Here is a 15,401-nt window from a genome sequence, read left to right on the forward strand (position 1 = left end):
AATAAATGTTAATGAGCAACTGACACCTAAACTAATGTCAACACATACTGCCGTCTCTGTTTCTACTCTCTGTATTTCTCTGAGACAGTCTGAAATATTTCATAATTCACCACTTTTCAGTGCATTCTGGGCATTTGGGAGGTTCTCCTGTGCTTATCTTTAAAAAATGCTTCTAAACTCAAAAGCGCATAAACACGTTATGCAAACGCAGCTAAACAGACGTTTTTAACCTATGTTTTCCATCAGTCAGTTTCCATCGTTCATGAGTGTCCCGTGCACATGGGGCCTAATAGTCTGCAGGCATGTTAAGCAGGGTGTGATATCCCTTTAAATTTAGTGCTGGTATTTTTCGTACAATAAAATATTCTTTGGGGAAACAGATCTTGATGCTGAAAATTACTGATTAGAGTGACCTTTCTCCTCGGTGACAGACCTTCAAATCCATAATTATAGCTAAATAAAATTTTTTAAAAAAATGCATCGGCCTATATTTAGATGATACGCCTTTTAACTTTCCTTGAGAGAAACAAAGAGTGCTTGAATGACGCACAGCTTTGGACATGACTGAGCAAATGAGCTAATGTGATATTATTCATGAGTCTTGCACTGTGCACCTGGGACAGCACGGAGTTTATTGAAAATGTTGTCCAGGCTCATTACATGACCATTTTAAAGCCCAACGCCTACAATTTTTTTTACTTTATTTTATAGACAGAGCGAAAGGGAGAAATTCAAACCTTCAAGTTGTAGTAGGTGAATGAAATGAACAAATATCTTTATTTCAACCGATAAGAATGCTTGTGTCCTTGAAGAAAGCGGATTTCCTCTTAGGCCAGCCATACACGGGTCGAATTCCGAAAGAATTTTCCTTCAAAAATCTTTTCTAAGAATTTTCATTCGAGTTTCGCTCCATTAGTGGGCCACAGCAGAGGCCGATTGTCGATTGACCATTGAATTTGAGCAATCGGACATGTTGGAAATTTTTTGAAAAAGGAACAAATTTCTAATCAATGATGGGAGAATCGTGCGAGAAATGTAATCAAATAAAGAAACGAGCATGGGCAGCACAGTGGTCAATTGGATCCCATTCATAGGCCTCCCCTCTTCTGGGAGTGACAGCACAAAGTGTGTGCACGAAGTGTTAGATATAAAAGGACACTTCTTTGAAGACAGAGATGGCCATGGTACATATCCCCTATGGTATTTCCTGGCTTCCCATGTCTTAGTAAATGTAATCAAAAAAAGAAATGAGCATGGGCAGCACAGTGTTCAATTGGATCCCATTCATAGGCCTCCCCTCTTCTGGGAGTGACAGCTTGCAGTGTGTGCTCGAAGTGTTAGATATTAAAGGACACTTCCTTGAAGACAGAGATGGCCATAGTACATGTCCCCTATGGTATTTCCTGGCTTCCCATGTCTTAGTTCACAATCGCTTCCTCTTTAGCCCCACAAAAAAAGGTTCATAGACTTCAGTTGGGTTCTCTGTAAGCTTTGCTAAACCGTTCATGAACCGAACCCAGAGATATTTTCTCATCCCTAGTTCTAACCCTTCCAAGCTGTATCCAAAACCAAAAAAATAAAAAAAAATGAAAACAATAGGAGCATTTGTCACAGAACTACTATGATACTGTAGTAAGCCAACCAGGTAAAGTGTGCGTCATTAGAACAGATCACAAGATAAAAATGGTACATACCTTGGAGCACATCATGTGCGTTATGTTGCGTGCCTCCTTCATTGCCCCAAACAGCCTCAAATAGGAACATGCACCCTTTTTTTCTTGTCCAGATCACCACAACGCACAGATGGTTCATGGTAATTCCTGAAATATCATGGAGGTGCATTGGGGTGCCATTCAAAATGAACAGCATAGCAACACATCATGCTTCATGAGTTACTACAGCGGTGTCAAGAAACATGAATGGTAATAGAACAGAAATACGTACACCCGGTTTGAAAGTGGACCTTCCATACAAATGGAAGGTTCACTTTTTTCCCAGTCCCCCAACAAACAAACTGCAAACAAATGTAAAAATGAAGAGGTTATATAAATTTTTTTTTATAAAAATACTCACCTTGGTCCCAGATTCTGGGAGGAGTGGGTGGTGTCACCATGCTTCACTGCTCTCTCCCTGGCACTTGAAATCCTTTAAAATTGCACTCCATCAATTGGCCAAGGTGAATTCTTGCTGGATTTTAAAGGGACATTCAGGGCTGCTGTTAGAAACCACGGGGCCCCATACAGCCAACCTGACAGGGCCCTCCAAACCACGGGGTCTCATACAGCCAACCTGACAGGGCCCCCCAAACCACGGGGCCCCTACAGCCAACCTGACAGGGCCCTCCAAACCACTGGGTCTCATACAGCCAACCTGACAGGGCCCTCCAAACCACAGGGCCCCATACAGCCAACCTGACAGGGCCCTCCAAACCACGGGGTCTTATACAGCCAACCTGACAGGGCCCCCCAAACCACGGGGCCCCATACAGACAACCTGAAAAGCCCCCCTCATCCCCCCAAAAAAACTGTTTACTGTGCTTCAATTATTAATGAATTCATTGGTACCAATCACTCATTGTGTTCATTCAGGAAAGGAAGGGGCTGGTAAATGTGACATATTACCCTTCCCCCACTCTCCATCCTGAAGGATCCTATTGTATGCTTGCAGCTCCCGATGGGCATGAAAGGAGGGAAGCTGGCAACATTACAAGGGTGGGGGCATCAATGGGAACTGCATGGTGTACAAGAGGGTGCTGGGTGCACCAGGGTGGGACAATTACTGTAACCGTCTCCCTGTATGACTCTCTCTGCAGCAGCTGAAAGCCAGCGGGAGAGAGAGGGAAGATGCCAGCTTTCAGCTGCTGCAGAGAGAGAGCCATACAGGAGATCGATTACAGTAATTGCCCCCCGCCTTCCCGATCACTCTCCCTGCCCACATCCGATTCACCCAGCTGACTTGGCCCCTGTACTGACCAAGGCCCCGTACAGGAGGACTGGTGGTACCCTCTTATCCACGGCCCTGGGAACGTTACTGCACCCCACTTGCTACCTCCTGGGCACCTGAAATCCCTCAAGAATGCCCTCCATCAATGGGTTGGGGAGAATTCTCTTGGGATTTCAAGCACCTGGCTATCCCAGAAGGCAGTGTTGTGGCATAGTGATGTTTCCCACAACACCTAGAAGTGCCAGAAGCCAGGATCGAGTGTGGATTTTTTTTCATCTTTATTTTTATTCTTTTGTTTTTGTTTCTCTTTTCATTTGGGTGACAAGAGCATGCCAGAAAAGCAGACCTTCCATTTTTCATGGAAGGCCCTCTCTAAGCCTGAGTAACATCTGTGTTGTGGCATTCATCATCAGGTCTTGGGCTTGTGGCATCAGTCTAAGATGCTTCTGAGGTCATATGGCATCAATCTGAGATGCCTCTGAGGTCATCTGGCGTCAGTCTGAGATGCTTCTGAGGTCATATGGCGTCAGTCTGAGATGCTTCTGAGGTCATATGGCGTCAGTCTGAGATGCTTCTGAGGTCATATGGCGTCAGCCTGAGATGCTTCTGAGGTCATATGGCATCAGCCTGAGATGCTTCTGAGGTCATACGGCATCAAAATATACTGAATATTTGCTGGTTCTTTGTCATATGGCATCACCCTGAGATGCTTCTGAGGTCAAATGGCATCGGCCTAAGTTGCTTCTGAGGTCATACGGCATCGGCCTAAGATGCTTCTGAGGTCATATGGCATCGGCCTGAGATGCTTCTGAGGTCATATGGCATCGGCCTGAGATGCTTCTGAGGTCATATGGCATCGGCCTGAGATGCTTCTGAGGTCATATGGCATCGGCCTGAGATGCTTCTGAGCACATATGGCATCTTGTCTAAGATGCTTCTGAGGTCATACGGCATCAGCCTAAGATGCTTCTGAGGTCATATGGCATTGGTCTAAGATGCTTCTGAGGTCACATAGAAATCATTGACAGGTGCATTTGACCTGCAGTTGACCTTCTGACCTGCCCGAACCAGGTTTTGCATTACCATAGAACTGAAAATAGAAAAGGCCATAGAGGCTTCTTTATAAAATGAAGATTTTATATAGTTAAAAATAAATGAAATGGCTTAATAAAAATATAAACATAAAAGATAAATTTAAATCAAAACTATTATATTTTCCCCTTAAACATTGCCTTTTCTCGATCTGTTGGTTAGGAGGTATATCTAGATAAATACTGCTGTGGTCAGCTACCCAAAATTATATTTATCCATAAATACTACTGTTTGTACTAAATCCCTTTGGAAAATATCATCTTGGTACACCGATCTCTTAAGCTCTAGCTTCTTATGGGCTGGAAAGACCGAAGTCCTCTTAATTGGCCGTGAAACATATGTTACCTCTATCGTTTGATTTACTTGGCTGCATTTCCTGACCTAGAAACGAGGAGGAAAAAAAATCAAGCTTGACACTAATATCTGTTAACAAGATAAGGGACATTGCTTCCAGCCCACCTGATATTTGTCCCTCAAGGATGGTCTTCTATGACTTAGGAATACCAGAACTTAGCTACAGATTCTCATTAGGATGGTCTGGAGATGGCGGCTCTGGCTTTTCCTCCCGAGTAAAGGCTCTGAGGCCCAAAGCATCTATTCCTCATTATTTCCCATTTTAGAAAACACCTGTCATAGTCCATGTGGCATTCGTCCAGCTTTTAGAGGCTACCAAGAAGACAGCAAAAGCCAAAAAGGTGGTAAAATCTAAACTAAGTCTGTTAGGTTTGCCACGAGTCCACCATGACAGTGAGCCAACTAGTGAATGCAGGGTCCAGGGAGAGCGGATATAGTGAATGCAGGGTCTGGGGAGAGCGGATATACAGTCATGGCCGAAATTGTTGGCACCCTTGATATTTCTCCAGGAAATCATGTATTTCTCACGAAACGTATTGCATTAACACATGTTTTGCTATACACATGTTTATTCCCTTTGTGTGTATTGGGACAAAACAAAAAAAGGGAGGAAAGAAAGCAAATTCGACATAATGTCACACAAACCTCCAAAAATGGGCTGGACAAAAGTATTGGCACCCTTTCACAACTGCGGATAAATAAGAATGTTACAAGCATGTGATGCTCCTGTAAACTCACCTGGGGCAAGTAACAGGTGTGGGCAATATAGAAATCACACCTGAAAGCAGATAAAAAGGAGAGACGTTCACTTAACCTTTGCATTGTGTGTCTGTCTGTGCCACACTAAGCATGGACAACAGAAAGAGGAGACGAGAACTGTCTGAGGACCTGAGAACCAAAATTGTGGCAAAATATCAACAATCTCAAGGTTACAAGTCCATCTCCAGAGAACTAGATTTGCCTTTGTCCACAGTGCGCAACATTATCAAGAAGTTTGCAACCCATGGCACTGTAGCTAATCTCCCTGGTCGTGGACGGATGAGGAAAATTGATGAAAGATTGCAACGCAGAATAGTCCGGATGGTGGATAAGCAGCCCCAAACATGTTCCAAAGACATTCAAGCTGTCCTGCAGGCTCAGGGAGCATCAGTGTCAGCGCGAACTATCCGTCGACATTTAAATGAAATGAAACGCTATGGCAGGAGACCCAGGAGGACCCCACTGCTGACACAGAGACATAAAAAAGCAAGACTACAGTTTGCCAAAATGTACTTGAGTAAGCCAAAAGCCTTCTGGGAAAACGTCTTGTGGACAGATGAGACCAAGATAGAGCTTTTCGGTAAAGCACATCATTCTACTGTTTACCGAAAACGGAATGAGGCCTACAAAGAACAAAACACAGTACCTACGGTAAAATATGGTGGAGGTTCAATGATGTTTTGGGGTTGTTTTGCTGCCTCTGGCACTGGGTGCCTTGACTGTGTGCAAGGCATCATGAAATCTGAGGATTACCAAAGGATTTTGGGTCGCACTGTAGGGCCCAGTGTCAGAAAGCTGGGTTTGCGTCCAAGATCCTGGGTCTTCCAGCAGGACAATGACCCCAAACATACGTCAAAAAGCACTCAGAAATGGATGGCAAAGAAGCGCTGGAGAGTTCTGAAGTGGCCAGCAATGAGCCCAGATCTAAATCCCATTGAACACCTGTGGAGAGATCTTAAAATTGCTGTTGGGAAAAGGTGTCCTTCCAATAAGAGAGACCTGGAGCTGTTTGCAAAGGAAGAGTGGTCCAAACTTCCGGGTGAGAGGTGTCAGAAGCTTATTGATGGTTATAGGAAGCGACTGATTTCAGTTATGTTTTCCAAAGGGTGTGCAACCAAATATTAAGTTAAGGGTGCCAATACTTTTGTCCAGCCCATTTTTGGGGTTTTGTGTGACATTATGTCATATTTGCTTTTCTGCCTCTGTTTTATATTTGTTCCAATACATACAAAGGGAATAAACATGTGTATAGCAAAACATGTGTTAATGCAATACCTTTTTTGTGTGAAATACTTGATTTTCAGGAAAAATATCAAGGGTGCCAACAATTTCGGCCATGACTGTAGTGAATGCAGGGTCCAGAGAGACCAGATATAGTGAATGCAGGGTCTGGGGAGACCTGATATAGTGAATGCGGGGACCGGGGAGACCGGATATAGTGAATGCAGGGTCCAGGGAAACCAGATATAGTGAATGTGGGGTCCGGCCAGAGTGGATAGAGGAGAATGCAGGGTCCTGGGAGACCAGATATAGTGAATGCAGGGTCGGTAGAAACCAGATATAGTGAATGCAGGGTCTGGGGAGACCGGATATAGTGAATGCAGGGTCCAGGGAGGCTGGATATAGTGAATGCGGGGTCCGGGGAGAGCGGCTATAGTGAATGCAGGGTCCAGGGAGACTGGATATAGTGAATGCGGGGTCCGGGGAGAACGGATATAGTGAATGCGGGGTCCGGGGAGAACGGATATAGTGAATGCAGGGTCCGGGGAGAGCGGATATAGTGAATGCAGGGTCCAGGGAGACTGGATATAGTGAATGCGGGGTCCGGGGAGACCAGATATAGTGAATGCAGGGTCCGGGGAGAGCGGATATAGTGAATGCAGGATCCGGGGAGACAAGATAAAGTGAATGCGGGGTCCGGGGAGAGCGGATATAGTGAATGCGGGGTCCGGGGAGAGAGAATATAGTGAATGCAGGATCCGGGGAGACCAGATAAAGTGAATGCAGGGTCCCAAGTTTAGGAACACTTTAAGAGCTTGTCCAGAATCTCCAGTCTGTAATTGTTTACCGTTTGGCCTCACTTGAATTTATTTTCAGTGTCAGAAGTTCCCTCTTCCTTTACTTAGAAACCCCAGCACTCGTTAACATCTCTTCAAGTCGCTCCAAGTCGCAAATGTCACACGATAATGAGGGGACTGACACTGTCGCACTTGTGTTTTGCTCATTAAGAATATTTGGTAGAAGGCTTTGCTTTTCAACTCGATGACCCACATCAACAGCTCCCTGCTGTGCCAAGCTTACCCATGGTACACAAACAGGCAATTATTGGTGATAATGACCGTAGGACTCTGATCGCAAAGCTACACATGACAGTGTATGAATGCAGATGAAAGACTTTCCATCAGACAGGGAAACGTGTTCTCCAGCTCTAGGAAATGATTGGTTGTGGACTAAATATTATCACATAGATGTAACTGTATATACATGAGTTTATATTTGTTTTGGTAAAATATATACAGTCAGTAATGTGTGTTGGAGTCAATAACAGCTGTTCCTTTATTCAGAGTAATTATCCTCTGAGAAGCACCGTAAAGCCTTCTTAGAACAAAAGGTATTCACACGCCTCATTCCAAGTCATTCCTTTATTCCTCAACAGCCAATTGCACATCCAAAATTGATGCTGTATAGTGCAAGTATAGCCTAATATACAGCCATTTATTCCAAACTGCATACAGCTCTTTCTGGCCATCAGTGTATGGAAACCATGGATCCTATGAAGTAGGGTTTGGGACCCAACATGGCCAGCATAATCATACAGGTTATGGTGAAAATGGACTAAAGGAATCAAAAAGCCTTTCAACAGAATTGGTGTGTAGACCAGTGCTCCTCAGCCTTTTTTTAGTCAAGGCACCCTTTAAAATGATAGGCAGTCCAGAGCCACCCTTGAAATTATGGACAGTCCCGAGGCAACCTTGAAAATTATGGACAGTCCTGAGGCAACCTTGAAAATTATGGACAGTCCCGAGGCACCCTTGAAAATTACGGACAGTCCCGAGCCACCCTTGAAAATTACGGACAGTCCCAATCCACCCTTGAAAATTACGGACAGTCCAGAGGCAGCCTTGAAAATTATGGACAGTCCCGAGGCACCCTTGAAAATTATGGACAGTCCCGAGGCACCCTTGAAAATTATGGACAGTCCCGAGGCAGCCTTGAAAATTATGGACAGTCCCGAGGCACCCTTGAAAATTATGGGCAGTCCCGAGGCACCCTTGAAAAGTATAGACAGTCTTGAGGGACCCCATTTTAGAATGTGGGTCCCTCAAGACTGTCCATAATTTTAAAGGAAAATTTGGAAATTTGAAAATTATAGATAGTCCCGAGGCACCCTTGAAAATTATGGACAGTCTTATCACAACCCATTCTAAAATGTGAAAAGCTATTCTAATAGTTTTATATAACGCAGCAACATCCACACATGTAGGACACCCAACATTAGAGGTGATTTATTCTGCCAAAGCAAATACACTTCTGCACACTGGTACTGACTAGTATTCCAATGTTTCTCTTCTCCCTCAGTTTTCTCCTTCACTGAGCTAATGTGACCCCAGCACTGATGGAGAGGGGCGGGGGAGGGTCAAACTAGGATGCTGTGCAGGCAGCTGGCATCCTCATCAACTGATGATGTCATTGGTTGTCAGGACGCCGGCGGCTAGAAGGTCGTAATGGTTCACAATGGAAACCTGTGGCTTTGTGTAACTAAAAGGCAGGCTTGTGCCGCCCGCTGGCTTGAATACATGTTTTGGGCAATTTGCAGACATTTTGCCAAGGCACCCCTGAAGAAACCTCAAAGCACCCCGGGGTGCCTGGGCACCCTTGTTGAGAAAGGCTGCTCTAGCTCACCATGTCTTTTGCTTGCTTGCTCTCTCTATCCTGCTCGCTCTAACGCGTCATAGAAATTTTGCCAAGGCACCCCTGAAGAAACCTCAAAGCAACCCTGAAGAAACTACAAGGCACCCTGGTTGAGAAAGACTGCTGTAATTGTTCCTTCACATAAGGAGTATCGCACATGAATAGGTGGGGGAGTAAGGGCAGACTGACCATTCCGGCACTTGAGCACTGCTCGAGGGCCTGGGGTCAGTAGGGGACCCCAGGAAATGTCCCTGGTACTTTTCATAGGCTTTTTTTGGGTGTGGTTTGAGTGTGGGTGAGGACACAGGGGCCCCATGATTTCCTATTGCCTGGGGGCCCCATGAGTTGTCAGTCCGCCCCTGTTGGGGAGTTCTCGTGGATGTGTTGTTCCACACCATTACAGCGGAGATACTGGCCTGGGGTCAGTAGGGGGCCCCATGAAATGTCCCTGGTACCTTTCATAGGCTTTTTTGGGTGTGCTTTGAGTGTGGGCTAGGACACAGGGGCCCCATGATTTCCTATTGCCCAGGAGCCCCATTTTTTGTCAATCCGTCCCTGTTGGAGAGTTCTCGTGGATGTGTTGTTCCACACTATTACAGTGGAGATACTGGGGGGGGGTTTGTTTTTTTTAGTCAGTTTTCATCTGGCTTGGCCAGAGCCGGTCTTCATTGTAGAAGAAGACGCACCTTCTCTGTACACCTTGTATGTTGTTCGTGTACAGGGGCGGACTGATTTTTTTGGGAACTCGGGCGCTGCCCGAGGGCCCGGGGTCAGTAGGGGGCCCCATGAGATACCCCTGGTACCTTTCATAGGTTTTTTTTGGGTGTGCTTTGAGTGTGGGTGAGGACACAGGGGCCCAATGATCTCCTATTGCCCGGGGGCCCCATGAGTTGTCAGTCCACCCCTGTTCATGTACTACGTAGTGTATGGTCATTTTGTATTGCTTTATGCCTTGTTAACCCCCCTGGCGGTATTCCCGAGTGTAGTTCAGGGTAAAGCTTCAGTACCACAAGCGGTAACCCCGAGCTACACTCGGGAATACACTGCGGTGCTGCTCCGCGATCCCTCGATCACTTACCTTGTCCTGCGCTCCCGCGATGTCCCCCCTGCAGTGTCCCCTGTAATGTCCTCCGGCCGATGCCGGCATCTGTCTTCCGGGTTCCGTTCCCTGCGAGTGTCGGGACGTACGGGGGACGGAACGGCAGGAAATTTGAAGATGACAAAAAGTGACATTCACTAAAATCACTAAAATCACATAGTATAACATTCCTGTATCAAACCATTTCACATACATTTTGTCCCGAGTGCTTTGTCCGGTGCCCTGCCTGCATTTTTACTGTTCTTTCTGCCTGGAAACTGAGAAACGTCCATGGCGTCCAAAAAGCGTCCCTTTAGGTCAAAAGCGGTTTTAGACCGGCTAGAGAACAGCGATAGTAAATCAGAACCACTTGCAGAATTGAGTGATAATGATTCGTGGGGGAAATTCCTCATCAGACACTGAAAACGATTCTGCGACTTTGCTCAGCGATGTGCGAACTTGGCGCTCTATTTCACATTTCAGTGTTTCTGGTTTTATTACATTATTGAATTAAATGTATTATTATTATATTATTATTTTTTATGATTATTTATTAAATTATAATTTATGATTTCGTGTTTCAAGTTTTATCCTCCCCGGGATGTTTACTAGACTCTTGTTCGGACAGATTTCAGTGAGTTATTCCTAATAATTACAGGCCTACAATAAAAAAAAACATATTTCCATGCAAAAAAAGTACCGCTTTGAGCACAGAAATATGGACATAACCAGACCGCTAGGGAGGTTAAAAACAATAAAAGAAATTTTAAAAAAAAGTCGTTTTAAGGTCTCTGTGATAGATGCCGATGGAAGCAGAGAACCAAAGACTGCGTGGGGAGGTTGGTCAACTCAACGAAAAAAGTTCAAGACTGATTGCATCTTCCAGCAACGGAAAGCTTGTTCAATCCCTACATACACAATGGATGTGGCCGAATATTGTTTCAATTTTTTTTTTAACCACCTCCCGACCGGCCGTTGCATATAAACGGCTGGACGGTGGCAGTCCAGGGTCGGGTGGCCGTTTATGAACGGCCTCCCCGCACCCTGCTTGTGCGCGCTCCCTGAGAGCGCGCAGCACCGCGATCCGGTGCCCGCTGTGTCCTCCGGACACAATGAAACACCGATCGTCGGACGGGACCTCTGTACGAGGTCCCGATCATGTGATCACTGATTGGCCAATCAGTGATCACATGCAAAGTAGTAAGCAAGATGTCACTTGTGACATCATTGCTTACTACGTGTGAAATCTGTGAATGATCACAGAGGTCACATGGTACAGGGCTATTCACAACAGCCTTGTACCATGTGACAAGCTGTGACCAATCACAGCTCACTCAGTACTTCTCAATGAGTGCAGGAATGCACACAGAGAGAAAGAGAAATGATTGCTTTTACATCCTATATGGGTGTAAAAGCAATCAGTGTAAAAAAAAAAATCTTCATCACCCCCCACAAGTAGTACAGTGTCACCATGGTGACACTGTACTGCTAGGGTGACAGTATGTAAAAAAAAAAAATAATAATAATAATAATAATATAAAAAAATAAAATAAAAATGTAAAAAAAATGTTTAAAAATGATGATTTTTAGTTATAAACTAATTTGTTTTTGTTTTTTTTTACTAAAAAGATAACGGAATAAATTTTGGCAAAGATTTATGATGAAACATTATTTATTTGCAAAATTTTATAAAAAAAACACTTTTGTTCAAAATTTTTGGACTTTTTCATTTACATAGCAAAAAAAATAAAAATCCCAGCGGTGAATAAATACCACCAAAATAAAGCTTTATCTGTCTCAAAAAAATGGTAAAAAATTAATTTGGGTACAGTGTTGCATGACCGCGCAATTGTCATTCAAAGTGTGATAGCGCTGAAAGCTGAAAATTGCCCTGGTCAGGAAGGGGGTGAAAGTGTCCGGACTGGAAGTGGTTAACATTTGTTTGACTTGTTGACCGTAGCGACAAGAAAATTCGTAGTAACAGAAACAGAAGTCGTGTTTGAAGGCGAAGCCTCTGAATTTGATGATAGGACTGCAGTCATTTTAGGTGAAATTCAAATTTTATTTTTTTTTTGTGTTTTAAAGGAAGAAAAACACATTCCCTCCATCCAATCTTCATACAGAGCCAGCGGTAAATATAAATGCATCAATTACCCCCCCTCGCTAATCCCCGTCAAAGGACCCGCGGTCAATAATTCCACATAATTAGCAAGATTACTCAGTTCACTGCTGCTGCCAACGACCTGAAGGGTCGGAAACAAGGAGGATTGTGGGAGATTAATGCATAAAATCAGTCATTAAGCCGGCCACGCCAAGCAAGGCTTGAAAAATTGGCTGGAAGAGCTGCCGGGATTTTCATTGGCTAAAAAATGCTAAAAAACTCAATCATGGAAAAAAAGATAAAACGCCACTAAATGCTAATACAAAAACTCTAAAAAAAAAAAAAAAAAAAAAAAAGCTAAAAAACTCACGTTTTTAATGTGACTTTACACGCTGCAAACCGGTGTTTTTGGCCATTTTCTTGACCAAAAAAATTTTTTTTGTTAAAAAAATGCAAACGCGGGAAAACTCCACTAAATGCCGCAAAATGCAGCTAAATGCTAATGCAAAAATGCTAAAAAAAAGCTGAACAACTTGTGTTTTTATTGTGACTTTACACGCCACAAACAGGTGTTTTTTTAAATTTTTTTTACCGCCCCAAATTTTTTTTTTTGGTAAGAAAAACCGCTAAAACCACGTGGCTAAATGCTAATGCTAAAAATGCTAAAAAAAAGCTGATAAAGACTACGTTCACACTAGCCTTAGCAAGCGGCAGAAAGGCGTTTGGGAAGCGTTTTTACCATTTTCCAAACGCCTTGGAAAATTCTGCACATTGCAGGGCACGGTGCTGTTCAAATGGGAGCGTTGGCGTCGCGGCAAAACGGACGCCTCTGGTTGAGTCAGGAGAAGTTGAAGCCTCCTATTCAAGTCTATGGTGCCTCTCCGCATATGCCCGGCCAGCGTTTGCGGTACGGTTGCGAGGCATTTGTGGAGCGTTTACACAATTCAAACTTCATTATAGGCGTTTGTGGGGTGTTTTTAATGCTTGGCGAACGCCTAGCAACCTCCACTAAATCGCTCTTACAGCGTTTTTGGAGCATTAAAAACGCTCTGCAAACGCCGGACCAACGCTTGTCAAACGCTATAGGGGCGTTTGGCAAGAGTTGGAAAAACAGTCAAGTGTGAACGAGCCCAAACTCACGTTTTTTAATGACTTTACAAGCCGCAAACCAGTGTTTTTGTACTTTTTTTTACCCAAAACAATTGTTAGCCGCCCTACCCGTGCCGCTATTGGCTGCTGGGGATGTCAATTACCAGGTCCCGGCCTGTGATTCCGGGCCGGGACTCGGTCATTGTGGGCAAAGCTGAGAAGGGTGTGTAAACAACACAGGTCTCTCTCCTGAGAGCAAGGACATGATGCTTTGTAATTCTCTGCACAGCAGCATGTCAAGTTAACCCTTTGATCGCCCCAGATGTTAACCCCCTCCTGCCCAGTGCCATTAGTACAGTGTCCGTGCTTTTTATTAGCACTGATCACTGTATTGGTGTCACTGGGGATGTCAGTGACACCAAGTCAGTTCCCCCCCAGTGTCAGAATGCACGCCGCAGTCCCGCTATAAGTCGCTGATTGCCGCCATTACTAGTGTAAAAAATTTTTTAAAAATCCAGCATCTATACCGCCATTTGTAGATGCTACAACTTTCATGTAAACCAATTTACACTTATTGGGATTTTTTTTTCAGCAAGGACATGGAACAGAATACATTTTGGCCTAAATTTATGAAGAATTTTTATTTTTTTAAATATTTTTTATTGGATACGTTTAATAGCAAAAAGTAAAAAAAATTGGGGTTTTTTTTTTCATAGCGCAAAAAATAAAAAACGCACAAGCGATCAAATACCACTGAAAGAAAGCTTTATTTCTGGGAAAAAAATTACATAAATTTAATTTGGGTGCGGCGTTGAATAACCGCGCAATTGTCAGTTAAAGTAACGTAGATACATGCCTCAAAAAATGTCCTGGTCAGGAAGGGGGGGGGGGGGGGTGGTAAATCCTCTGGAGGGTAAGTGGTTAAGGCAGCACTGTACCTAGTATATTTATGTGCTATGCTCATCAGCTCCACCTAGTGGCCATAAATCAATACTATGTTCCTGACTGAGGTATTTCAAGAGAACATCACATGGCCACTAGATGGAGCTGCCGATCATAGGAAATAAATACCAAGAGTACTAGTTACGGCCATGCGATTGCTTGAGTAGTTTTTTTTATAAATAGACCCGAGTGTATTTTTTTTTTTTTCTGGCAAGCAGTGTAAGTACCTGACGTTGGCTTGGCATCAGCCTATTGCAATCCATGTGCATAAGAGCTCAGACTGGGAGAGGCAGAAGCAGCATAAGGAGTCAATCCCTCTGCTGCTTCTCCTTTCACTGTCCAGTCACAGACTGGGGGAGAGATAAGACCATAATGGTTTCCTGCAGCAGACGAGAATCAGGTCTCCTGCCCTACCAGGCAGGGCTGTGCCGCGTGGCAAAGATGTGACCATTATCACCGACAGTGAAAGAAAATCCCAAATTTTTAATGGTCGCCAGAACAGGAATAGAGGGAAAATCTTTTAATGGGGGCATCAGTTCTGGTGCCAGTTCTTTTATGGCAAGGGGTTTAAGTACCTGACAGATTAGGTATTTAGGTATCAGCCTATTGCAATCCCTGTACAGCAGAGCTCTGGCTGGGAGAGCAGAAGCAGAACAAGGAGCCAATCCCTTTGTTGCTTCTCCTTTCACTGTCCAGTCACAGGCTGGGAAAGGGCCACAACCTGTCAGAGTGTCTTAACTGCAGCAGAGGACTATCAGGTCTCCTGCCCTAGCAGAGATGGCTGTGCTGTGTGGCAAAGCTGTGTAAATCTCAGGACTGAGGTTGCTCACTACGATCCGTCCAAAGCATTAATACGTCATCAATGTACCTAAACCAGCAAAGAATGCTGGGAAGGTACATTGTAAAGGCATCATCTGAAAACAGGTCTCGTTCCCACCTCCTTAGGAACAGGTTGGCATAAGATGGTGCATGACAAGTGCCCATAGCTACCCCCTGTACCCAGAGGCGTATTTACTGGGGCTAAACAGCAGAGCCGAGTGAAGGGAGCGCCGCCCCCCAGAAGAACGGCCGCTGGTTCTCCTGGGCAGCAGAGCTGAGTGATGGGAGCGCTGCCCCCCAGAAGAATGGCCG

This window comes from Staurois parvus, unplaced genomic scaffold (assembly GCF_062004578.1).
Source record: "Staurois parvus isolate SC_StPar_1 unplaced genomic scaffold, SC_StPar_1.0 ptg000802l, whole genome shotgun sequence".
In the NCBI taxonomy this organism is placed as follows: Eukaryota; Metazoa; Chordata; class Amphibia; order Anura; family Ranidae; genus Staurois; species Staurois parvus.